General features: G+C 40.5%; 1 protein-coding gene across 2 annotated transcripts in view; it reads right to left on the bottom strand.

Moving 5' to 3' along the window:
* Window positions 1–25,543, bottom strand: part of TPK1 (thiamin pyrophosphokinase 1) — a 307,648-nt gene that overhangs the window by 207,773 nt on the left and 74,332 nt on the right. The window lies entirely within an intron of this gene.

The following is a 25,543-nucleotide window of genomic DNA, read 5'->3' as shown; positions in this document are numbered from 1 at the left end:
ATAAATGGCCTCATGAGCCAGAAGTCAAGAAGCACCAGAAATCACTGCTTCAGAACAAGCATTTTTGAGATATTACAGATCAAGATATTTCTTTTTATTCTTTAAACCACATTATAATGATACTGCACCTCAAGTTCAGGAGAGTTGGGCAACTAAAATACTTTTAAACCAAGCAAGCTATTATAACATTGAAAGTGATTAGAAAATAGAAATATCTCTTCTAAATTTTCTTAGTGAAACTTTCCTTTGCTTTTCAACTTAAACTGAGCAATGAAAAAACAGACTAAAGGATACAGTTAGTCTCTATTCACTGCAAAGTTAAACAGTGGTAACTGGGAAACAGCCAGAATCAATCTTTAACCGAAATTTCCATTTTCTTCTGAGAAGCTAAGCTATAGAGTTTATTTGGACCAAGTCGCAGGATGTGACTGGATAGAGGTGGAGGCAAATTCATCTGTTCCCACCTCCTCCGCATTCAAACACAGACATGTTGCAAGCCTTAAACTACCCAAGTGTAACCCCTGTTGTACTCCCAGTTCTCAGAGGGGTGTCTCCAAATCCCCCTTTCTACTCTAATATTCAGCTCACCTTGAATCTCTCTTGCCAAGCTACTGTTAGTGTAGAAGAAAAATACATGGATTTAAATCCCTCTCCTACTAATCAAATACGAATAAATAAAAAGGCATCATTTAATCATTAGTCTGAACCAAGAATGACAGTAATACAGACATGGAGGAAGTCTAAGTAATTTTATTTTTGTTTTTTTTTTTTTCCGCCTTTAACTTAAGGGTGACCATTAAACTCCACTTTCCTCTGCCATTTGAGAGTTACGTGGTAATCCCAAACACATGAAAATAAATTGCTTACTCCATCTCCTCCTCTTCCTCCTCCTCCTCCTCCATGCTTTCTGCATTTATGGCGGTTGTAACTTTGCTACTCATAAAGAGCGACAGAGAATGCAGTCCAAATGCAGCACAGTCAGCATTAACTAATAAAAGTAAATCTCATCACAGAAGGAAAAAAACCCGAACTTATCGGCAAACTTAAAACCCTTCTGAAATTAACACACAAATCCACTTCCCAGCAGCCCTGCAGTACATTCAAAGCAAATTCCCTCAAGGAGTGCTCAACTTAGAAAAGGGGATGAGGGAAGAAGCAAGGGGAAATAAGTAAAGCAGGAGAAGCTCTGTGTGCACATTCATATACATAAATTTTTCTTATTAGCATAGTCACTGGACAAGCCTATTTCCTACAGGTTTAAATATACAGCTTTAACATATTATTTCTTGTGTTTTTTAAATGTACAATTTCCACCACAGCTTCCAATTCATTAAACTTATGACAAGCATCTATGGGAAGAAAATAAAAAAAATGCATGTATTAAATAATTTTTAACAAAACTATATCAAGCAGAACTTTACTTAAGACCCTTTCCAAAAGAAACAGGATAACCCAGACAAGTTTAACAGTCACAAATCACTTTCAAAGTGAAAGAAAGAAAATGGAAATTATCTTTTCCACAGCTCATGTAGATCTACAAGTATATTGTATTTTATTATCATCTGTACCGGGATCCGCTACTTTCATTCAAATATCCCCTTCTTTGGCAAGGTAAGTCTTTTCAATCTACTAGAATCTCCAGGGACTGCCTTAAAAAACACAGCACAAAAACCCCCACAAAAAAACAAACAAACACCCCCCCCCCCCCCCCCCCCCAAAAAAAAAAACAAAACCTAAAAAATACCAAACCAAGTTCTGCAGTTTTTGTTTATATACCTACATATATAGAAGAGAAAAAGAGAGAGAAAAAACTTTTAATTTATGTAAACTTTCTTTGGAAGCAGAAAACCCAATATTTATTGTCAACACAGTATCTTTTCAACAGCAAATGCTGTTTCAGAAATATTTTGATTAATATTTTAGGTATATGGAACTTGATATTAACTGTGGTAAAATTCAAGGTAATAGCTTACACTAAACTATTTGAAGAACATTAGTATAGCAATATTTATTTATGAGGCAGTAAAGCAAGTAAAAAAAAGAAAAAAAAAAGCTCTCAAGTGAAAGTTTGCTCTTTCCACAATGTTTCTGACAAATATTTTTGAATCATACGTATTCAGTAGGGTGGTTAAAGTCATTGAGGTTCTTTTAATGTTCCTAAAAAGTACTTTAATCCCTAAATCCAAAAAGCAACCCACACAGAGCAGCCACCAGCAGGGCACTGCAGCGTCACCAAAAAACCAGACATTTCTCCAGGATGCGAGGACTCAGTCCCAGCGGGACTGAGTTAAAGGTGCACAGCTCCAAAGGGGAGTGAAATGCAGTAAAGCATTAGCAATCCGTCACCACCACGAAGTCAAATCCAGGCCAGATCCTGAAAAACATTCACGCCAGTGACACTTGCATGCACACACACACACAGAGCCTTGTGGAAGCCTTCTCGGAAGGATGTAAATAGAGAACTCCTCTGTGGCCAGTAACCCAACACATTGCCCAGAGCATAGACCAAGTACCTGACATAGGTTCCTGGAGGAGGGCACAAAATACTCCAGTACCTAAGCAAGCACAACTAATTACACGCTTCACCATACACATCAAACAAATGCCCTCTTAAATTAAGATCAATCCATTTTCAGAGAAGTGACATGAAGTCATTTTCATCCTCTTCAACAAGCTTAGATGAACAGTGCGCTTTCCATCTGTAACTTAGAAACAAGACAGCAGGTATTATTTTCTGAGCTATCATGCCTGTTTAGGAAACTGGGGGGTTCTCTTGTTGAAAAAAAAACCAACCCTAAATAAAATAAAATACCACCACCACCACAAACAAACCCTAGCAATCTGAAACCATTGCCAACCGACCCAACAGGATATTTTTTACTGAGTGCCAGGGACAAAGGAAGCACAGTAAAGTCCTAACCATCACCCATCCTGTCCCATTTCTGCTGTTGTAACCGCACAGTTAATATTTTGCTGCGGGTACTTTGTGTTGCAGATGTCTTCGTATGTTTTTTCCACTCTTTTCCTCGCTTTCTCTTCTTTCCCCTCCCGCTCATTCAATTTTGTGTCATGTTCATTTTGTTTGTTTGTATGAGCACAGGGCAAGTGAACTGAGCCCACGTCGTCAATTAAACCAAAGTCAATTTGGAGAGAAGTACAGAAGGTTAATTAACTGCTAATGATTTTGGCATTTGTTTAGGTTAGTCCCTCAACTTAATTTATTGATGTGACAGTATATCAATGTGCCATGATTTATAAAAGACACTTGAAAAGCAAAAAGGTTGGTCGTGCAACATTCAGAGTTGCACACTAAAAATATGTGCAGGTGTAATAAAAACTGTTTTAAAGGAACACTATCAGATTATAAACATTAATTTCACACCTGAAAGAAATATCAGAGGAGAATTGCTCTGAGAAGCACCCAAGCCTAACAGAGACACAGAGTATTCTACGCTGTTAGCGGAGTGTTAGTACCTAAGTTCCTAAATACAGTTTTAGGAACTTAGTGATAGGCTTCTTTTTCCAAAGCCCTCTCCGAGGCCATTTCATGGCATGCCCTGATGCACTCTTTTTTCATAGCTGCAGCTAATACTGAAAACCAGGGACGCGAACATCAACGCAGATTTGAATGAAGGCGGCTCTTGCGATGAGTACAAGGTAAGCTATGGCACAGACAGTACAACCCAGTAAATTTACTTCAAGTTAACTTTTAAGCAAGAAATTGCCAACTGTGACAACTGCATGAGAGGATAAATAAACACACGATTCTCAACAACTTTCAGTCATGGGTCAATCTTTCAGGCTGAAGCACGTGAGCACACGAGTCAGGTGAGGAGCACAGGCTCCTCAGAAGCGCAAGAAGAAATCACAGCATAAGTCAAGGAAGTCACTTCTTCCTGCTGAGATGGGAAGGCGAAGCGGCACGACTTCGACGAAAACGTGAAAGTTGGCTTTGTGTAGCATTTAGAACTTCGAACAAAACCAAAAATTAGTATCTGTGGGGTTTTTTCCACAATGGAACTGAGGTACTTTCTTATCAGCTTTAGACTGAGTATGTGCACCATCTGCCTACAGAGGTCAAAGCTGAGATAAACACGTAACACACTGGTGCTCAGAACCATGAGGTAAGAAGGCGTTATGCTGTCATTCATCTATGCACCAAAATCTTAATTAGGCCTCTAAACAAGATGCTTTTGGGATTCCAGCAGAAAATGACAGTACATGTGAAAGTCTCCTATGCTAAAGGTCATGCACAAGGAGTACAGGAGGTAGGGAAGACAGCAATGTGCCCTTGTGGCCAAGACGGCCAATGGTCTCCTAAGGTACATTAAAAAAAGTGTGGCTAGCAAGTCAAGGGAGGTCACCCAGCAAGTCGAGGGAGGTCATTCTTCCCCACTACTCTGCCCTAGTAAAACCGCATCTGGGCTCCCCAGTTCAAGAGAGACAGGGAACTACTGGAAAGAGTCCAGCAGAGGGCCACAAAGATGATCAAGGGGCTGGAGCACCTCTCTAATGAGGAAAGGCTGAGAGACCTTGGTCTGTTTAGCCTGGAGAAAAGAAAATTGAGAGGGGATCTCATCAATGCTTATAAATATCTAAAGGGCAGGTGTCAGGAGGATGGGGCCAGACTCTTTTCAGTGGTGCCCAGTGACAGGACAAGGGGCAACAGGCACAAGCTGGAACACAGGAAATTCCCTCCCAACATGAGGAAAAACTTCTTTACTTTGAGGGTAGCAGAGCACTGAAACAGGCTGCCCAGAGAGGTGGTGGAGTCTCCTTCGCTGGAGATATTCAAAACCCACCTAACCTGCTCTAGGTGAACCTGCTTTGGCAGGGGGGTTGGACAAGATGATCTCCGAAGGTCCCTTCCAACCCCTACCATTCTGTGATTCTGTGAACCTCAGCAAGAAATATCCATCTGACCACGGCCCTTTTCTCTCTCTAATACCAATATTGCAACTCCACATTGTAATTTCTAAAGGACTGACAGTCAGTCATGAATCCTGTACTCAGGATATTTAGAACAAACAAAAAAAACCCACACCTTGGCACATTTTTACCAGACAATCTGTAATGCAAATGCAGAACTCGGTAAGAAACTGACGTACCAAACAGCGTTTATTGCAGTAATCCAGTGGACCAAAGATAATTAAGTTAATAGTGAATTTTCACCCAAAGCAGCTCTCTTAGTCATTAACAGGCTGCAACCAGGACAAAGGTAAATGGAAGATGATAATAGGAAATCATTCAGGAAAGTGTTTTAAAAATAGCCCTATTAGTACAAAACATCATGTGGCTATGCTGCCATTAGCTATAGTACATAAATTCCAAGGCAGATATATTTAAAGAAGTGTGGATGCTTAAGCAACGCCCTGAATCAAGAAGTACAATAAATAAAAGACTAATGACATTTGATGCTGGGAGAAGACCCTTAGAGAACAGGGAGTTTTGCCTTGTGGAAAACAAAGAAGTGAAAATGCAGACATTAATTTTCACTATCTCCAGTGAACTTCTGCAAAACAAAGTATTTGCAGACCTTGCTGGTCACAATAAATGTAAGAGCAGCACCTAACTAAGAAATATTAATAAAAAAAAGTCAAGATGTAAACCAGAGCCCCTATTTTCATTCTCACCCTTTCACCAGGGTAAGAAACAAAGAAAATCTAATATATTACAAACAAGATGGGTGCAAACAGAGCTTGGTGAGAGCTGGGTTGTGTGTTTGTGCACAACCTGTCGTAAGAGGGAATATACACATTTCTCTCAAAGCCCTACTAGACAGATCGTACTTGTTAAAAAATATCTGAAGACTAAGAATGATGAGCTTGCTTTTGCAGCATGAGAATGAAAGCAAGAGTACCAAGGTATAATTCTCTGCTTTGCTACAGATGTGTTGCCTGGAAAGTCATTTCCAATGAAGTCATTTCACACCTTGACCTTTTCTTCTCCGCCCAATTCAAAACACTTAAATTACCATCCTAAATTTTAATAACAAATGAAAGATTATTATTTACTATGCACTGTTGCATAGTAATATTATCCCTGAAATAAAGGGTACGCAAAAAAACTTTAGTATATACCGTGCCGTAAACAAGTCCTTATTGGCCAGAAACTTGTGAAGGATTAGCACTGCACCGAACGCAGCATGGAGAAGGGGCCGAACAGATTCCAGTTTTCATTTCGTTCTCTCGTATCTCGAGGCAGCTGTCAGGAAGAGGAAGAGGTTCAGCTGCTGATTGCACACTTTAGGTTTCTACCTGTCAGACACAGAAGCTTCAGCGTTGCTCCTGTGTTAGAGTGATACCATACTACGCATATACCGACTGCGCTGCCACAGTCACACGCTCCCACAGCTGCAGAAGAAAGCAGTGGTGGCTGCTTCAACCAAATTCCTAGGTCACCCTGAAAGCAAGCTGCACACCTGCTTAGTCACATCTTCAAAGTGAAAGGTAGAGCTACTGAGGGACCGCTGTCACATTCAGTCTCATCGTTTCTTAACTCCTTCAGATATGCAAAGGACTATGCATCTCGTGGCGCTCTGCATGCAGAATTTGTAGTTTGGCTTGTCAGGTGAACCCATGAAGGTTCAGTAGGATTTTGCCTAAGACAATCAGGAATAGACCCCATTCATTACCACCCTCCCAACATCTGAATGACAAATGGCTTTTATTTCCCCTCCTCCTCAGTGTCCCTGAACCCATAGCTACCCGAAGCAGACCAAGTTCTGGCTGTTCTCTGACACCTTCCTTCGCATCTCGCGCAGGACACGTGAGAGTGAAACATGCTGCAAACCCAGAGAACTGTAACTCTTGCCTTATTCCCTTCTGGAAATGGAGGAATGTGGGAGGGCAAACAAAGACAAAAAGAGTAAAGGTTGCTTTTATAACCCCCACCCCCTCCTATGCCAGCCATACCTGGTAAATTCTCTTCTTCAGAAAAATCTCATAAGTTTTCACATCAGGCTTTTACATGTTGTTACAACATGGTCTAACTTCGCCTCTCAACAAACCCCTGTGTGCTCCCAAGTTTCATGACATACTGCAGTAGTGGAAAATAACATGTCTGAAAAGAAAGCATGATACAGATAGAAAAGGTAAAAGTGCTTCGGCTTGCAGGTTTCAGACACTGTTTGTTTGACATGCCTTATTGATCCAGCCATGCACAGCTCTGAGCTGTTATCAGGCAGCTCCGGGAATGCAGCTGCTCAAGGCCAACACCATAGAAAGGGCAAATATAGAAGCTGGAAGATCTTTTTGCCATTTTGAAAATCCTCCAATTCAAAACTCTATCCTCCTATTTGCGAGAAGTTTATATGGAAACCCAAAAGTCATTTTTCACTTGCTGCTCCTGCTCCTTTCTCCCCTTTTGATCATGGCACAGCAATGGCACGGCAGATCCATTGTGCTCGATGGAGCAAAGGTGGTGCCTTTTTCTCCCCGGACCTACAGTCCAAGCCAACAGTCAAGCTGCTTTCTAGCTTCACTTTAAAAACACACAAACAAACAAACAAAAAAAACCCTAAAAGAAAATCCCCACAAATCCTGGGGAGATAAAGAACAACCAGTTTGATTTATCTTCCTCAGTAAAATGCCTACTGCTTTGACTACTAGTAAAACGATCTCCTTGCAAAGTGCTGAAAAGTATGGGAAGAAGGCTGTGGCAAAAATGTGCAACCTCCTTTTGAAGTTTAGTCAGTTGAGGAAAAACTGGCAGCCAAGCTTCAGAAGTAACTGATGTGGCTTTTCTCCTCACCCTCGCCTACCCTCCATGTATATTTACTTTCACCTGAAAAACTTAAATCTCAAACGTCTAAGAACAAAAAGCCCAACAAATTCATCCTTAGCTGTAAGGGAAAACAAAATTTCAGACATGGCCAGTTAGCTCCACAGCAGTACGAAGCTCTGCTGGAGGAAGAAAAACTGATACTTGAGACTGCCTCAGCTATTAATATCTTTACTTCACAGCGATGAGAAGGAAAACACATCACCCCCAAGGCACATCCCCTGACAGCACAACATTGACATATACCACTTACTACAAATTAATCATATTATACTTCCGTGCTACCGTGCCCTCCGGGCTGCTGATCCCTATGCCTTCACCAGATCCCCAACAGAAATCCTGAGCAGAAACCAGGAGCCATCAGACTCCCGTCAGTCCTGCAGAACGGGCATAAAGGAGGAAAAGGAGAAGCCTGCAGAGAGGTGTGTGAGATGACAGACCAAGAACGCTTGTTAATAGCCAAAGCTATGCTTGCTCTGCAAGACAGCATCGTATCCAACTACAGACCTCCCACCACACCAAAAGGTTTAATCAATCAGCATTCAGCTGCCAGTTGATTTAAAAAAACAATACGAGCATACAGATAGCCACAATTGCCTTCTGATTTATTATCAATTTCGATGGATTAGGATTTGTTAGGATTTCTGTGGGTCCTTGAGAAGTAGTTTAAAATAAGGCAGAAAGTTTTAAAAGCATATATTCATTTCCTGATATATAATAATAGCAACAAAAGCAGGGACAGAAAGTTTCATGAGGGACTTAGGTTGATAAAGGAGCAGAAGTAAGTGGGGAACTAGAAAACAAATGTAGCCCGATTATAGAAGAGGCTGAGGCACTGCTCTAAAACAAAGCTCTTTTTCTCAAAACTGGCTGCTTATAATAATTTTCTTAATGCTAATGAAACCTTCCCCTTGTCCCTATATTATTTTTTTTAAATGACACAAAGCTCGCTATTCAGAATTTCTTGATAGGTACTAATCTTCCCTAATCAACACTAGCAGAGACCTGCAGTTTCCTAAGTGAAAGCCAATACACGGTGCTTAAAGATGTGGCTCTTCTGCCCCAATTGTCAAAGCACTGAGCATCCACTGATATTCTTAAAGGTATCATCAACCTAAATTATTGATCCAGACACTGGCATTTTTTCCACTCTCCTGCGTTTCACATCTGAAGCCCATAGGCACGTTGCAGATTTCGGTTTCTTACTTTTATGAAACACAGGGTGGCTTCTTTTTGATGTATTAACCCAAGCTGCTGTATGACATGGATTTTGAGCCAGGCTGATGGGAAAGGGGAAAAGGAGGAAGAAAGCACTGACATCTGAAGCTGAAGAAATCCTTGCAGAGAAACAGGGCAGTCAGTCTTCTTATTGCTCAAAACTGAGGAACACAATACAGCACTATCAGTTTTTATTGATTTATGTGGTAACAGATATATAAAAAAGCATGAAGAAAATGTTCTCTGTGGGACTTGCACCTTCAGCATATGTTTACTGTCTTTACTTCTTCCAGCTGCAGAAATTCAGGGACAGATACACAGTGAAGTAGCTGGGGAAAACACTTACCACTCAAACTTTCATAGCAGGTACTGTCTTTCAAGGATTCTTACTGATGGGGGGCAGGGAGAGGCGGAGGGAGGACGAAACAATATGAAGAAAAAGCTTCCAACAGGCTATATATGCTTTTACATCCAAAGACAGTGGTCATGCTTGAAGTGTCTCCTAACCCACCATGAGAAGTCAGCATGTTTGTACTCCAAACAGTTTTTTCTTTTCAACAGGATTACACGACAGCCAGTAAGACAACTAATGCAGAGGCTGATAATTTAGCAACAACATACATGCGAGCTGGATAAAACAAGATAAGACGTCAGCTAAAGATTCAGCTGTTACTGTTAACTAGTGGTACCAGCGTGCGGATCATACAGACAGATTCAACTTCATGCTAACACGACAGCATTTCAAGCTCTCAAGGCCCCTCACGTTGGAAGGTCTGTGGGTGCTTAACAACACAAATGAAGCTTTGCAGCCTGTTTGCTCTGGCTGCTCTTCAACCAGTGAATTCCCCATGGACCCTGTTTTAATCTCCGACCCAGTTTCTTTTCTGCAGACAGCCTTCTGCTCCTACCATTACATATGTTTCTCTGTATCCAAGGGCAGGCAGCCTTTGAGATGCAAGCTTTTCCAGAAGAGTGTTTCTCCCATGTTTGGACCTATTTTTGTCCTTGAGGATAAAAAGTGTTGATGAGGACTTGGTTGCTGTAAGGTGCTGTCTGTACTAGCAGGAACATGCGAGTTCTGCTTTTGTCCCCATTACTGTGAGAAAAACATCCAGATCCTCAAAGACAGACATTTTTGTGCATTGGAGGTGCCTTAGAGAGAGATATGCTGGCTTGAGTAACAGTTTCCATAATTTTCCAGATGTCACTGCTGACGTTTTCTACCCTTTATGCCACCGCTTCTTCTCTGATAATTTTATACACCCTGGTAGTCCCTCAAGATAGTCCCCTCAAAAGACACTAAAGAGGAAACCAAGTTTTAGGTTGCCTCAGTATCATACATCCACTTGGATCTTCGGAACAGTCAGAGACGCAATGCATTCAATAACAACACCTGTAACAGCAGACTAGAGAAAGCCCTGCTTCTTGGCACCTAGCCTCCACATGCTGGCAACACTTGTACCCAAAAGATTAATGGCAAAGTCAATTCCAAGAAGTGGGTACCTCCTCATGTGCTCCTGACATTAGGCAGAAGGGCAGTTACTCCAATGTGCTCCCACATTTCAATCCTATGTACGGTTTCAGGTAAGAAATTGCCACTCATCTTCACTACGATGGAACTGCGGGTTCCTTTGGAATGAATTCTTCATTGAGAGCACTGGACATGTTGGTTATTGTGCATGTAGAAAACATACTATTCTTAGATTAAACTCTCTTTAGGAATACAGCTCAGCTAAAGCACGATTCCCCAAACCCAATCACACTGTTCTCTGTACGCTCTGAAACATCTTCCCAGCACTGCCAAATTTGAACTCTCCTCACACCAGAAATTCCTAGAACATTGCCTTCTGGGGACAAGAAGGAATAAGCCTTTTTGTGGCCCACTCTCTATGTATTTCCAATACCGCTGAATGGTTCCGACCAAATCTTTTTTTAAAACGTCACCAAGCAGTGACAAAAGACCTTAGAAGATTCCACTGAGAAAATTATGGACAATCGAAACAGATGGAAAATAGTTTACAATTAAAGCATTCAAGCAATCTGGATTGTAGAATCTACATCTAATCCTGGAAATAGACATTAGCAAAAGAAATGCATTGTCCTAGTCTGAGTGTAAAAGTTTGCTTTAATTTTGCCGTGCTGTCTATGTTCCTATGAACACTATGAATATTCACATCGTTATAGTTAAAATATAATACTTGGCACAAATTAGGAGGTTTGAATTGATCTGATTATTCCTTATATCACTGCACTTATTTTATTACATTGCTGGGTAGGATTTACTTACTTATTTAGTGTCTAGCTGAAAGCCTTAGGCACTAGCTCTAAAAGAGAATGGCTCTCCTTTTTGTTTGCTGCTGTAGGCTGCGTTGCATAGCTTTCCCACAGATGCTCGCATTTCCCGATGTTGTTATTTTTATGCCATTCATAAACTGAGATCATATGGGTGGTATCAATGAAGAATCAGATAACCAATTCAGTGTGCCCATATATTTAAGGTGGGAGTTGGGATGAAGAAGTCTCTATTCTCTTGCTTGTATTACAATGAGAATCTGCATACTTGCCTTTTGTCACAAAAGAAACGTTAAAAAATACTCTCTCCCTCTCTTCTATGTTGCATTTGCTGCAGAATTGACCTTTTGAGTTAATACCATATCTAGAAGCCAGAAATATTTTAACCCAGATCCATTAAACTTGCTTCCTATACAAATCAGATTGGCTGAGTCACTCACTCTATTTCTGTTAAATCAACTTACTCACTTCTTCATCATTGGCTTTTTATATAGCTAGTTGTGATTTAGTCCTTTGGTACAGCCATTAAGACAGACCCATGAAGAGTACAACATAAGCAGAAGTAAAAGAGTGGGTAGCACATTCTACAACTTCCTCCATCAATTTATGTGCTGAGGATGAGTTTGGAAACTCCCATGAACTTTAATAGGCACTATGTACACAAATATCTGCTGCACTGCCGAGATATTAAGCCTCCTTAAACCACAAAGGCATAAATCACCTCCCTAAGCCACAGAAAACACAGAAAACTCAGTATTACCACAATTAGTGGAATTTTTATTTCCTAGTCAACCTCATGTAGGTGGCCCACAAAAAGTGATGGGAGATAAAAACAGCTATAAGTGGCAAACTTTATGTATGTCCAGTAGACAGACCGTAGTCCCACCTTTGGCACAAAATATGGTTAATTTATGTATGAATGCACATTTTGATATTCTGTATATTAAGCACCCATTTCTGAGCTCTGATTTCTCTCATTTTTTCAGGGACACTAAGAGCCCCCAACACTCAATAATGTTAGTGAAGAACTACTAAGATGTTTTGCTCTGCTACCAAAATTGTGTATCTGTAATGATATGGCTACCAAGAAACCGAATCAAATAAGATCAGCACAACAGATATGATGTTCTGCTAGTCACTGCAGTTGCTAAAATAAGCAGGAAGAATTAATATTATAGTCATTCTTGCACTACTACACTTTGGCCTTTTTAGGAGATACACAACAACTTCCCTCCCCTCCCCCATTTCTCTCCTTCAACCCATGGGATTATTTCAAAAGAGTATATTAATTGCAAATTTAGGTCTTGTCATTCTTTTTAGTCTCAGTCTATTCACTGATAACACTTAACCTACATTCACCATTCACTTACATACATAAAATGTACGTAAGCTAAACCAACGTATTTGAAAAGCAGCTGCATTTACACCAGCATTCTCCCTCCTCACTGCTCTGGCTAAAGTCTCTTCTACGTTGCCAGAGAAAAGGAGCATTTGATTGATTTACACCATACTTTCAGATCCTCTTTCCACTCTAGACAAAATGCTGTAGATGAGAGTTAGCACAAAAAAAAATGTTCTTGACTGAAAATTTACAATGCTGCAGCAGCTCCACTTATTCTCTATGGAGAAAGGATAAGATCCAAAGCAGTTTTTAGTTCATGAGTTCTCCTATGGTTTTGAGTTTGGAATGTGTAATAATATCATGATAACTTTGATAAAATTACTATATTGCAAAGTTGCAACTTTGCAGACATCAAGACTTCTTTAGAAGTTAAATTTCCAGATATAGCTGTCTTCAAAACCCAATGCTCTAGTATCATTTTAGGTGGAGAAGACTCACAATGGAGACTGAAGGAGGAGAAGGAAAGATAAGAGCTCTTTCTAGGTTTGGCTGCCAGCAAGGTCAGAGTAAAGAGAGGTACACAGCATAAACAATGCAAAACACTCAACTCCAGAAGTCACATCCCTCACTGATCTCCACTAGACGATCTTCAGGGAGCATCTACTCATTCACTGCCTTGCCCGAGATCTACGGCTTAAGGGGATGGCTTTTTATAAGGAGAGTAGAATGAATTAGTAAAGAGCGATTTTCTGCTACCTCTTGGTTTTATTATCTGAGGTTTTATAGGAGAACACACAAAGCCTTTTTCATTCAAAGCAAGAACATCAGGAAATCCAGGCAAAGTCCCATTCCCTCTTGCTATATGGCTCTGAGGGGCCCAAGTGAGCACAACTCACTTGCTTTTGAGAGTGAGACATACTATCTGATGCCAAACTCACCCACTGATTGAAAGTGCTAGAACACATTTAAAGTAACAGAGGACAGATGTGTTATAAAAACTGTCTCATCTGCGACACGCCAGTGAGCAATAGCAAATTTTAAGGCCCTGCCCATCAAATGGCCACCGAAGGAGAGATCTCCATTATGCATAGAATCATATTATGTTGGCTTGATTTTTATATATGCAAGCAATTAATAAATCTTTGAACAGAGTTCTTCAGATATCACACAAGCATTTTTCTCTTTCATAGCCAAACTGCTAGTGATGCCTGGAATTTCACCTGGATCCCCTGAAGAAAATTTCACCGTCTGAATGAACACTAGTGCCAAAGACTGAGACAGAGCGTAAGCACTTTCCATACTTTCTACTATGCTTTCTAGATAGTTCTCTAGTAGAAGAAATTAAAACAAAATACTTCTTTCAATATTTCACATGGATACAAATTTTTTTTTTTCATAAAAAAAAAATAAAAAGAAAAGCAAACTCCCCACCTAGGAAGGCATTCTCAGTTTTAGTTAAACTACAGAGCCCAACAGTGCACACAATATCAGGGTATTATTTCCTGCGCTAGGACTGGGTTCAGCCCTCCATTCTTTGTGCCCTAACTTTAATTCTCACTTTTGTTCGCAGAATTAGAATGAAAAAGAGTAAGCCATTTTCCTTTTTTGTACTACATGGTTCAGTTTTGTTAAGGAAGCCATTTGTACAGTGGAGAAGTCAGATAATGTACAATAATATGCAACAATACCTAAAAGCCTACATTATTGTACTTGATTATATTATTTTGGCCTACCTTCCATTATGATCTTCTGCTATGGGTTTTAATTATTTCCAGCAACCACTAATGAGGTCAGAGACCATAAAAAAAATCAGTGTAGACAAGACCCACGAAAAGATAGGTCAGTCTTCTTTTAGATTAGAAAGGTTTTAAAAGGGAGCTTTCCACTCCATCTCTGAAACAGAAGCCTCTTCCTTCTTTTTCTTCTAAAGAGAACATGCACATAATTGTTAGGGTTTTTTTCTTACCATTAGTCAGGTTACACGAAACTTCATTATAAAAAGAAAGATATTATGTTCTACCTGTGCACTGAGAGCAATGCTTCTTTGTAGCTTAAAAAAAACCCAATTCCTTTCTTCTGCCACTCTTTCTATCCACTTGCACTTAGCACGCATTGATTTTTAGCCCATCTTTTTAAAGCAGTGTCAGCCATCACAGCTGTGTTTTGTTTACTTTCATCAATATTACTGTGAACATGTATCACATTTGAGGGGAAAAAAAAAAAGGAAGGGGGGTGGGGGGCTGGTAGTTAGCTGTTATGGAGGAGAGTGGTGAGCGAAAATGGCAACTGTGCAACACTGGTAGCTCTCTTAACTAACAAAACTTCCAAAATCTCTTTTCTGGGGCTGGCAATCTCAGCATTTTGCACAAGGTAGGTTTTCTGGTGCCTAGTAGTTAGTTTATGCTATAATTTCTGTGATAAGCTAGGTCAGGAACTAGAAGGAACATGTGTCCCACTCTTTCAACTAGTTACCTGTATTCACAAAGCTTACTGCGCCTTATTATTTTTGATACTTCTGTCCCTCTCTCAAATTAGTGTAAATTGGTCAGCCAATTCAAAGCCTATCTTGTAAGAAAAACAGGCAGCACAATCACATATCCTTTACGTGACATAACTTTACATAGAATCATAGAACGTGTTGGGTTGGAAGGGACCTTTAAAGGTCATCTAGTCCAACCCCCCTGCAGTAAGCAGGGACATCTTCAACTAGATCAGGTTGCTCAGAGCCTCATCAAGCCTGGCCTTGAATGTCTCCAGGGATGGGGCCTCCACCACCTCTCTGGGCAACCTGTTCCAGTGTCTCACCACCCTCATTGTAAGGAACTTCTTCCTAATATTTAATCTAAACCTACCCTGCTGTAGTTTAAAACCACTGCCCCTCGTCCTATCGCTACATGCCCTTGCAAACAGCCCCTCCCCAGCTTTCCTGTAGGCCCCCTTCAGGTACTGGAAGGCCACCACAAGGTCTCCCCGGAGCCTTCCCTTCTCCATGGATGTAGAAGTAACAGACAGGCTATTCTATTAATTCTCAGCAGTTAATAATGAGCTGGCACGAAGAATTGCAACATCCCTCCCACCTATAGGTACACTGCACCTTTGCTCGTGCGAGTATACAGCACCTTGACCACCCTCGGGGCACGAGGGTGTAGTTTATGCGAAAGCACCAACTGTTGTGTGGTCAAGAGGAGGTTGCAGTTAATGTTTTGCACTGTGCTGAGACCAGAACAACCAAATGCTTTCCCGTTCAGCCCAACGGCAATGTTTCTGGACAGCCAGCTTTGCGAGGATATCTTATTTTCTGTAACAGACACATATCACAGAGTGTTACCCACTATCCAGAAAACACTCATGCTGCCAGGCTTCCTTCTAATTTTGTACGGGCGTCCACTAATAGTATGATCGTCTAAGGAAAAAGCCCTGTACCTGTAAATAAGTTAGCTAGGTTCCTTAACAGCCTGCTCATTCGCTTGATTTTAGTTATTTTTAGCCTGCCCCAGGTTGCAACTTTTATTTGATGTTATTAAGAATCCTTTTAGTGCATTGTCTAGTGACTTTTTCACTACTTAAATTTGGTTTTGGCATTAAGCAACCATTAGCCAAAATACAAGTAGTATCTAAATTATTAGCATTTCCAGGTCGGAGGAACTTTGGGTCATCAAAAGGGGAGCGGCTTGTAATTCCTGTTTCATGTGTGAGTTTTACCTGTTTTCTTATTTGTTGATGGCTTAAATATATATATACATACACGTAGAAATCCCCTGTGGCTATAAACTGCTTAGTAATGGAAATGACTTGGACCCACTGAAGAAGCACTTTAGAAAGCTGCTCAACAAAAGAATATCCCACACATGTGGATATGATAAGGATTGCTAGCACACAGAAAACCTCACGCTACCCTGCCACAATACTGGCCTAAGATAAAATGTAGGTGGAAACTGTACATTTCTAACCATTGACATGCACATAGTTTCTTGCAACTGGCTAGCTCAGAGCACCACTGACTTTGTAAGCAGATAAATTATTTTTTAAGTTAGAAATTTCCTAGGGAATTACCGCACTCCCTACTACGATATACGGAAAAGTGTTTGGGCTGTCCAATATATGCCCTTCACTGAGACATTTGTCACAAATGCAGTATTGTGAGGCGCTACGTAAAATACCTGCACAGGCTTAAACTTGCCCACGTTCCCATAAAAGTGTTCCCGCTCGCAAGCTGGTGAAGTCACCCAAGCGGCTGCCAAAAAAGCTGCAACTGATTCTTTAATTGCAACACTGGTACAACAGGGAACTGAAGTGTAAATCTGATCCGTTAACTCACAGCAGTCTTTGTGCATGATCAGTCCTTAACTCAACCAGCCTGTCTTTCATAATCGCCAGCACTGGTTTTCCTGTGTAAAACGACTTTCATCTATCAGCATCAGACAAGCTTATTTAATATTTTACTGGGTTAGTCCAGGTGCAGACATAATCTCCTGCACACACTTCCTTCATCATGGAGGTAAGGCAGACACAAATTTGTGAATAATTATGGTTGCATAAATTATGGTTGCATATACTGCAGTGAGATAACTATAGAAGCCCAATTAGTCCACTTGTGATTTCCCTGTGAGAAACCTGTTTATTTTTGGAAGGAAGGCCGTGCTTCTTTAGGGAGGGTGTAAGCATTATCTTAAAGCTGCAACTAAAACACATATGCATTGCAATAAATACCCCTCACATTGAAATAGTGATTTAGAAGCTACTAGCTAATTGAAAAGCTGACTACATTCCTGATAATTCCACTTAAATATGAATCACATCTTGTTCTCCAATTATCAATTAAGAAATGAGGTTCTGACCTTAAGCAGAAGTCACAGCCACCCCTGGTGGCATCCCTTGATTGCTCAAGCGTAATACCAATTTGTGAGTAAATTCATGGTGAGTGAATGCAAGGTTCTCCAGGGGGAAGCCTGAAATATCCAGATATTAACTATTTATGAAGCAGGATGTGAAGAAGAGGGTGGCCCTGTATTGTCAGAAACCAGGCTGAGGGCAAGCAGGGGATGTCAGAAAATGGATACTCTGGCAAGCCTCTGTGCCCCAGATGGAAGGCAGGCAGAAAAGAAACTGGGCTTAGAAGTATTAGGGGGACTAAAGGTTTAAACAGGCTTGCAGACCCTGATTCATCCTGCCTAACTCGTCCCAAAAATCTCTGCATAGCAATTGGAGGGACAAGACAGGAGACTACTCAAGAGGGTGAGTTGGGTCAGGACATTAGCATATGCACTCCAAGTCACCTTCTGGAGGTGCCTCTGCCTCTCCCTTCACTGTGAAGGGCCCCTGGCGAGCTAATGCAGGTGCCTCAAATCAAATGGTGTTGAAAAGTGCTATTTTCGAGAACAGCTAGATCAGTGCTTCTGTAGCAGTAATGTGCTTCATGATTGCCATTGCCACAAATGATCCTACTGCAACATAGAAGGGATAGCTCAGTAACACCACATTACAGTAATTACAATAGTAAATTGGAAAAGACAAAGGAATTACACTTGGTTTAGTCTAGCTATGCTGTGACAAGACTGGATCAGCAAGGAAAAAAAAATTTATTTTTTTTTTAAAGAAACAAACAACAGAATAAGGTTATTTTCAGCCAATTTATTTTCATGCATAGCAGAGCCCTTTTATCCTACATGTTCTGTAGCCCTGTTCTACAGGGTTATTTTTCACCCTGGCCCTTTCACCTCACCATCACCAAAGGCCCTTTTACCTCACACCATAAGTTTCTACACATGAAAGTACTAAACTAGGTACTTAACGTACTACTTCTCCCACAATTCCACCTGAGAGGGGACGAGAAGAATGTCATAAAGGCAGCATTTAAAATCAGGAGAAAGAATGACTTAAAGGATCATAGCATCCCTGTAAGTCAGTTCAACTTAGCAACCACTGAATCAAAAAGCTCCTGCTTAAAAGCCATTCCCCTGTCAAAGAGTGAAGGTTTTTCTTCCTCACACAACAGTTGATACTGACATTGGATTATTCCTTCCCTCTACGGACATCTTGTTCCCTCGCTGTCAAACTTTCATCTTCCTGCAAAGGGCAACTTCTAGCATTTTCAGTATATTTTCTACTAAGCCGCATTTATTAAACCAGCTGCCTCGAGGATAATGAAAACTTCCCAGTGTCTCCTCCCTTTCCCCATAAGGTGTGTCACCAGTTCCTACCACAGAGCTAAACTGTTACCTGAGGAAACTAACCCTCTCAAAGAGGTAATTTATCCCACTGCAGACCCAATTCCTATTGACATCCCATGTCATGAACTTGTGCTGGGGGCAGAAGAGGGGACTGGAAAGGCCCCTTGAGCACACAGGATCCATTTGGTAAAATGGAGCAGATTTCAAAGGGTTTAAGCCAGACTTCCCAGGCTTACTTGTCTCAATAAAACCACAAACAGAAGTTCTAGCGCTGCCTCTGTCTTCTTCCTTTCAAGGGAGCTGATGTCTCCCTACTATTTAAAATTCTTGATCCAGCTGTCCCTTCATTACCACTTTTGGACCATGTTCTGTAAATTATGTTAGGTGCTTGTTTATTCAAAACACCCACCGTCTCTCTAAACCTCCCTTTGTAACAAGTTGCCAGCTTGCTTCTGTGTTCAGCTGATTCCCATTATCTGGGCTCCCCATCATCTGAATATATTTAGTCTCACCCAAGTAGTTTTGATTATCAAGATTCTACTACAGTCTAATTAGTGACATTTTTATTACTAATTTGTCACTCAGACACTTTCAGTCACATTAAAAATTCCTGCCGGCTTCTCTGAAATTGCTGTGTGCTTGCAGACTTTTTCTTTTCACACAAGATCAGCTAAGCATTTTTATTGTGCTGGATCCTTGGGAGACTTTTAAAGAAACACTTAGGAAAATAGTCTCAAGTAGAAGGAGACTTTCGAGCACCGCAAAGAGGATCCAGCCCAAGGAATTGATATTTCACTCTTAGACAGCAGTTTGAATACCACTGAGAAAGACATAAAAACACTCAGAACCGTTATGTCCTTTCCGTTCTGTTTCTAAAGGTATGGGAGCAGTTAAAACAGGACACAGCGTGACACTTCCTCACACTCAGCTTACCAGTCAGTGGTGACTCTGTGGTACTTCCTAACAGTATCACATTTGCCGTGCGAGTCTGAGGAGCTGCAAGCGTGTGCCGAAACAAGCGGGAAGGGTGAGGCTAGACCTGGTGAAAGTCTGGCAAACTCTACCTGAAACTCAGCCCCGCACGTCTGGAGTCAATACAGACACCAGAACAAAAAGCCACGCGTTTGTATCTCTCTCTTGATCTCTTCATAGTATGTCTGTCCTTTCAATGGAATGGAAGGTGTAGTTCACGCCCACACGTTCTGGAAAGGAACATGTTGCTCAGGCTGACCAAACTCAGGCTGTGTCACTGCACCTGCCTTCACCAAGCTCTGGATTCAAGCGATAATATCAACCACCAGGTTTAAAGCCAAGATGTAAGCCTTCCAGAATAGCGCACATTGATGAAGGGAGACAATTTCTGGAGAGACAATACAGCTAAAAATGGTATTTAAAATTGCTAACGCAATATTAAATCTGTCCTGGACTTCAGAATGCAGCCGTACATCCCTTACAAAGGGTTAATAAACAATGGTAATATGCATCTTATAGGCACAAGCAGTATGTTTTATAACTGTTAATTACACAGATAGCTGCTATTATAAATAGTTCTGAAGCAATCCATTAACCAGATGGCTTTTAGCAAATCAGAATTTATTACTCTTTTATGAGCTACTTATAAAAATGTAACTTTCAGATAAAGAATGTGAAACAGCTGAAGCAGTTGTCCATATCTGGTTTCCATTATAGCATTTTTGAGGGTAGGGAAAGAAGAAAGTGTCTTATTAACTCTGTACGGCCAGCTCATCCTATTGGAAACTTCTCCCTACTTTTCCTGGTGAAGGGCAACCCTCACTTAGACTTCCACTGCACCGAAGTGCGATGAGGTCTATTAGCAAGGGCAGTGAAGGCAGTAGAGGATAACTCTTCTCCTTTCTGGAACTCTGACTGAAGTCAAGGAAACAACTACTGTTGACATGTGTAGGATCAGGACTTCTGCCTTAACTGCCTATGGCTGCACATAAAGGATAACGATATAAAACATCTCCACGAGTGTCTTGGTGTTATACAGGCATTTATTACCTCCTTTCTCATGAACCCCCTGAAAAGCATTAAGATTCTGAGCAAAAGAAATGTAATTTATTTGCAGCCCAAGACGCCAATATTTGTTCACATTTCTAAAGATTTTACATTGGAGATTTTGACAAGGTAAATGTGGCAGTCTGCACTTTCAGCAGCTATCCTCTGCACAGGAGCATAGGAGAGGGTTAACTTTCAAACCTGTCAATAAAATCCATTTCACAAGTCTTATGGCCTAAATAATATCAGTGGGCAATGAACTGGAATTCACACCCATTTGGAACTTTAATAGATTAAACTCCAACAGAAAGCTGGCAGATAAAAAAAAAATTGAGATTGAAAAATGGCTCCTAATGTTCGGGATTCATTTTACTGCAGTCCTCCAAAGAGTATTTATCCAAGGAAAGCGGTACTTGGGAAGGTGTTGATGTTTGGAGGTTGTCTGCCTGAGCTGTTTTGTAACAACCTAAGACTCTGCCATCTTGTAGGTTTGTGATTTATTCTCCTACACAAACTGACATCCAGATTAGTATGCCAGCTCATCGCCTACAGTTCATCATACTTTAAGGAGAAGGGCATTGAGCCAAGATTTAATGAAGTCACAGAAAAGCTAACCAATGGTTTCAACACTTGACAGTGTTTTGCCAACGAGATCTCAAAGAAGTTTTATCTATCTTTACTCTCTAAACGTTAATAAATCATACAAAAAAAAGAAGACAACAGCATTTCGTGTGCATTGCCACATAGCCATACGCGACCTTCACAGCTGATGAAGGGATGAGGGCTTTTGGTCTCTTGCCTTACCCAAAGTCTCCACGTTAGTCTGGAAAGCATAAACTATGATAAACGTTATTGCTTGAGTAGTTCTCAACAACCACCATGCACAAAAAGACTACTTGCTCTGTACGGATACTCCCATCTTAGTGCAACAGGATCTCTTCCCAAGTTTCATTTGTAAATGACGAAAAGAAAGTCTGGGAATCTCAGTTAGATGAACGCATATTTTCACGTGATTTGGGTAGGATTTTCCAAAGAACTGAAGGTGATGAAACTTGCCAGTTTTAAATGGCATGTCTCCAGGCTACTTTGAAAAAGTATTCCTCACACATATTTATGTTTGGGTATATTACTACTTCAGTGTTTCTCTCAGAATGCCCAGATATGCCATATATTCCCCAGAAAAATACAGCGTGTCAGTCTTCCTACTCACCTTCTCTTTCAGCTGTTCCTAGTGTGGATGCAGAATACCTTTTCTAAATGCAATAAACCCGTGCCACAGCATTACCAATAGACTAAAACAACATCCTGAAAAAAACGTTGTTTTAATACAAGTAGATGAATGGTTGCTTCTCAGTCCCCGATCAGCACAGGAACAATTTGTTTATTTCAGCACTGTATTTCAAATACTGAGTAAACTGGAAGATATCCCAGAAGTGGTTTAACATTCATGTCATCACAGTATTGGTTGCTCAGAATACATATGTCTGAAACTTGGCTGTGGTGCCAGATACTCCTTCCTACTGTTTCCCTCAGGATGTGGAAACATTTAGCACTTCAGAAATATCACAGATAGGGGACGTACTTGCAGTACATCAATTTCAGACACCAATCTCATTCTGGTAGTGGTTTCTAAATAGAAAGTCAGGTATGATGTGAGAACCAGAAACACCTCCTGACCTAGAAAAAAACTCTTACGTGACCTTCTATAGAAACACGTGGCTAGAGAATCACTCATCCATATTTGGACCGAGAAGAAAAATTCTTCCACAGAGATGTCAGGGAAGGACTCACTGCGCTGATGCAAATCTGTCTGTGTCCCACTTTCATATCCTACTTTTTCTAGATTCCCTGGGGCAAGGTCAATAGCTCCTAAGTGATCGTAGAAAAAGAAATCACTGCAACTCCCAAGAGAGCAGACACTGAAATGGCTTCTGACCTCTCCACACAGAGGAAAAGTGAAAAGGGGAAATGTACTTGGTTTCCCAAACCAAAGCTAAAAAAATCTCCAGCCTGTATCAGAGTTGTTTTGTCTCTAATCACAGCATTATTTCTTACCGTTCTCTGTAATTCTGATGACTTCAGCATGAAATCACCAGATCCACTGATATCCACTATCTACTAGTGCGTAACGCACACTTCTGCCTCTCACCTGAATGTCTGCAGTGGTCTTGCAGTCTCGGTAAGAAAAAAGAACGTCCACACAAGTTCCTCTTTTACAGGCTTAACAACTGTGTCTATGAATGAAAAAACCCCACATCATTAAGCTTGAGTTGCTTCAACCAACCTCACTATTTTCTTGAATTAGTGTTATTCTTCTTTTATAAAACACAGGATCACAAAGAACATAGGAATAAGAAGATTTGCAGGCTTAAAAACACCCCCAAAACATTCCAAACAAAATCTTTTACAGCTTCTTTTTAGCAGTGCATTCAGTTTGCAGGCAATGATTGTGCCATTCTTCTGCAGCTGGAAACGAGCTGGATACTTCTTTACTATAGTCAAACGTTACACATAAAATGTAAATCAAATTTGTTGCCCCAAACCATCCTCAAAATCCTTTTTTCCCAACCTTTTATGTCTAGCAAGGTGGGTTATCAACTACAGCATCCTGCATTCCCTTGATAAAGAAATGCCCTCAACAATGTGATGCTACTGCATCAGCAGGGACAAAGGTTCAACGTGCAGTTATTCATGTTATTTTGAGCAGTCCCAGAAGGGATAAGACGGCACACTTACCCAAAAAAAAAAAAAAAAAAACCAAAACCAAAAAAAAGACTTGCGGCAAACTTGAAGAAATTTTGCACACCTCTAACTTTAATATCTAAATGAGAACAGCAGCGGCATGCACTTGCAATATAAGAGAAACCTCTTTTAGTAAAGATTTATTAAGCTAATAACACTAGAGCCTACCTATTGTCCTGCACATTTTGAAAAAAGACACTTCATATGTATATTTAAATGGCCATAGATGAACAGTAGGTCACAAACAAAACTTAAAATGTTGAACTGCGTCAGCCAAATTGATAGTGCATTTATTATTTCTACACTTTCTTATACATTTTCGCATAGTCATTTCTGCTGCCAAAGCATTTCTAGAAGGTGAATACAAAGGATACCAAGAACTATAATCACTGAATGAAATACGACTGATGCATTAACGCTCACTCAAATCTATAGATCTAAAGAAAAAGCAATAAAATTAAATGCATGATTTAGAAGTAAGCTTAAATACTAAACTGATCTTAAATTCACTGAGGAAAGCAAACTTCACAAATCACTGCCAAGAGAACCGGCAATCTCCCTGCCAGACAAAAGGTCAACTTCAGATGCCTTGTTAATATGTATCTGGGTTTTACAAAGTTCTAATGAGAGTGTTGCTCTATGACAAAGGTGCAGAGGCCTACAAAAAAAAAAAAAGAGGTGGTCAAGGAAAACGACAACCAAGGCAAGTTCAAAATGAGATGACAGGTTTGCAGCCTCTAGGGTTTTAACCTCATTATCCTTCCCTCGTTGCTAAATAGAAGAAGAAGATTTGAGATGGCTAGTTGAAAAGACTTGAGGTAGAAGACAGATAATACTGAGACTAAATAAAGCAGATTAACTGTAGATACCAGCTGGCACAAGATTCACTTGCCTCTTGGTTTTGCAATAAACTGGCCAAGGAAACAGAAGAGAAAATAACCTCACCTTTGGGCTCCTATTCAGCCCTCCCCACCTCCTCAGTTTTAGGTACCTAGCAGATATATCTACATTTCTGTAGAGACCCAGAAGACAACTCAGATCTCTGTCCATTGACTAAGAAGAAAACACTGGTACCAACATAAGAAAATAAGAAACTCCAGCTAAATGTCCCCAAGTTAAGCGAGATATAACTGGCAGACTCAGTGAATTATTACTTAAGCAAAATGGGAAGTGCAATTTGAAACCTTGTCAGCATGACACTTAGTGGATATTTGCTGTCTCATCCACCCTCTTACACTTTGTCTTCTCTTTCAGGAAGCAGAGGGAAAGACGGATTCACAAAAGGGAGACTGCGGCCAAACTATCTAATATCACGGTTTTTTATATTACACCAAGGACAATGTATAGACAAATTGGAAGAACCAGTCTGCTTCCATAACATGTTGATATTCCCAGGAATTAAAATTGGTTGTAATCCCTCTTTGCCTGACCTAATCTTATTTCCTAAAAGGTATGGATTATACAGTAATGCTCTGTGTACTGTGGCATATTCCTCTCCCTTTCTCTCTGCCCATGTCTTTGCTCACTTTCCTTTCCCAGCGTAACTTTTGAAACATTTATCCAACTTCAAAAAACAAACCAAGAAGCCCAGTCTCCAAAATACAAACTTCCTTTGACTATGAAAAACAGGCAGGTAAATAGTGTGAACCAAACCAGACAGTTCTGTAAGATATTCAGAGAGTTCAACAGGCTCAAGGTTCTTGGTGAGACTACTATTCCTGGCAGAAGCTTCTTCTGATGGTCCAAAGCCTTTCATGCAATTAAATACACCTTTTGATATCACATAACAGCCTTGCTGTTTGTCAAAATGATTACATAGCTCAGCTAAACAGAGTTGACACACGATCTGTGTCACACTCAGGTCAACTCATTTGGCAATGATCGTATGTTGTGACTTCTTGAGGACATTTTGCTGATATTAATCACTTTCTCTAGAAACCTCATAAAAAAAAAAATCATATTCCTGATCTGTAATTAC

Source organism: Rissa tridactyla, chromosome 2 (assembly GCF_028500815.1).
Source record: "Rissa tridactyla isolate bRisTri1 chromosome 2, bRisTri1.patW.cur.20221130, whole genome shotgun sequence".
NCBI lineage: Eukaryota > Metazoa > Chordata > Aves > Charadriiformes > Laridae > Rissa > Rissa tridactyla.
This window is presented reverse-complemented; position numbering and strand designations above follow the sequence as displayed.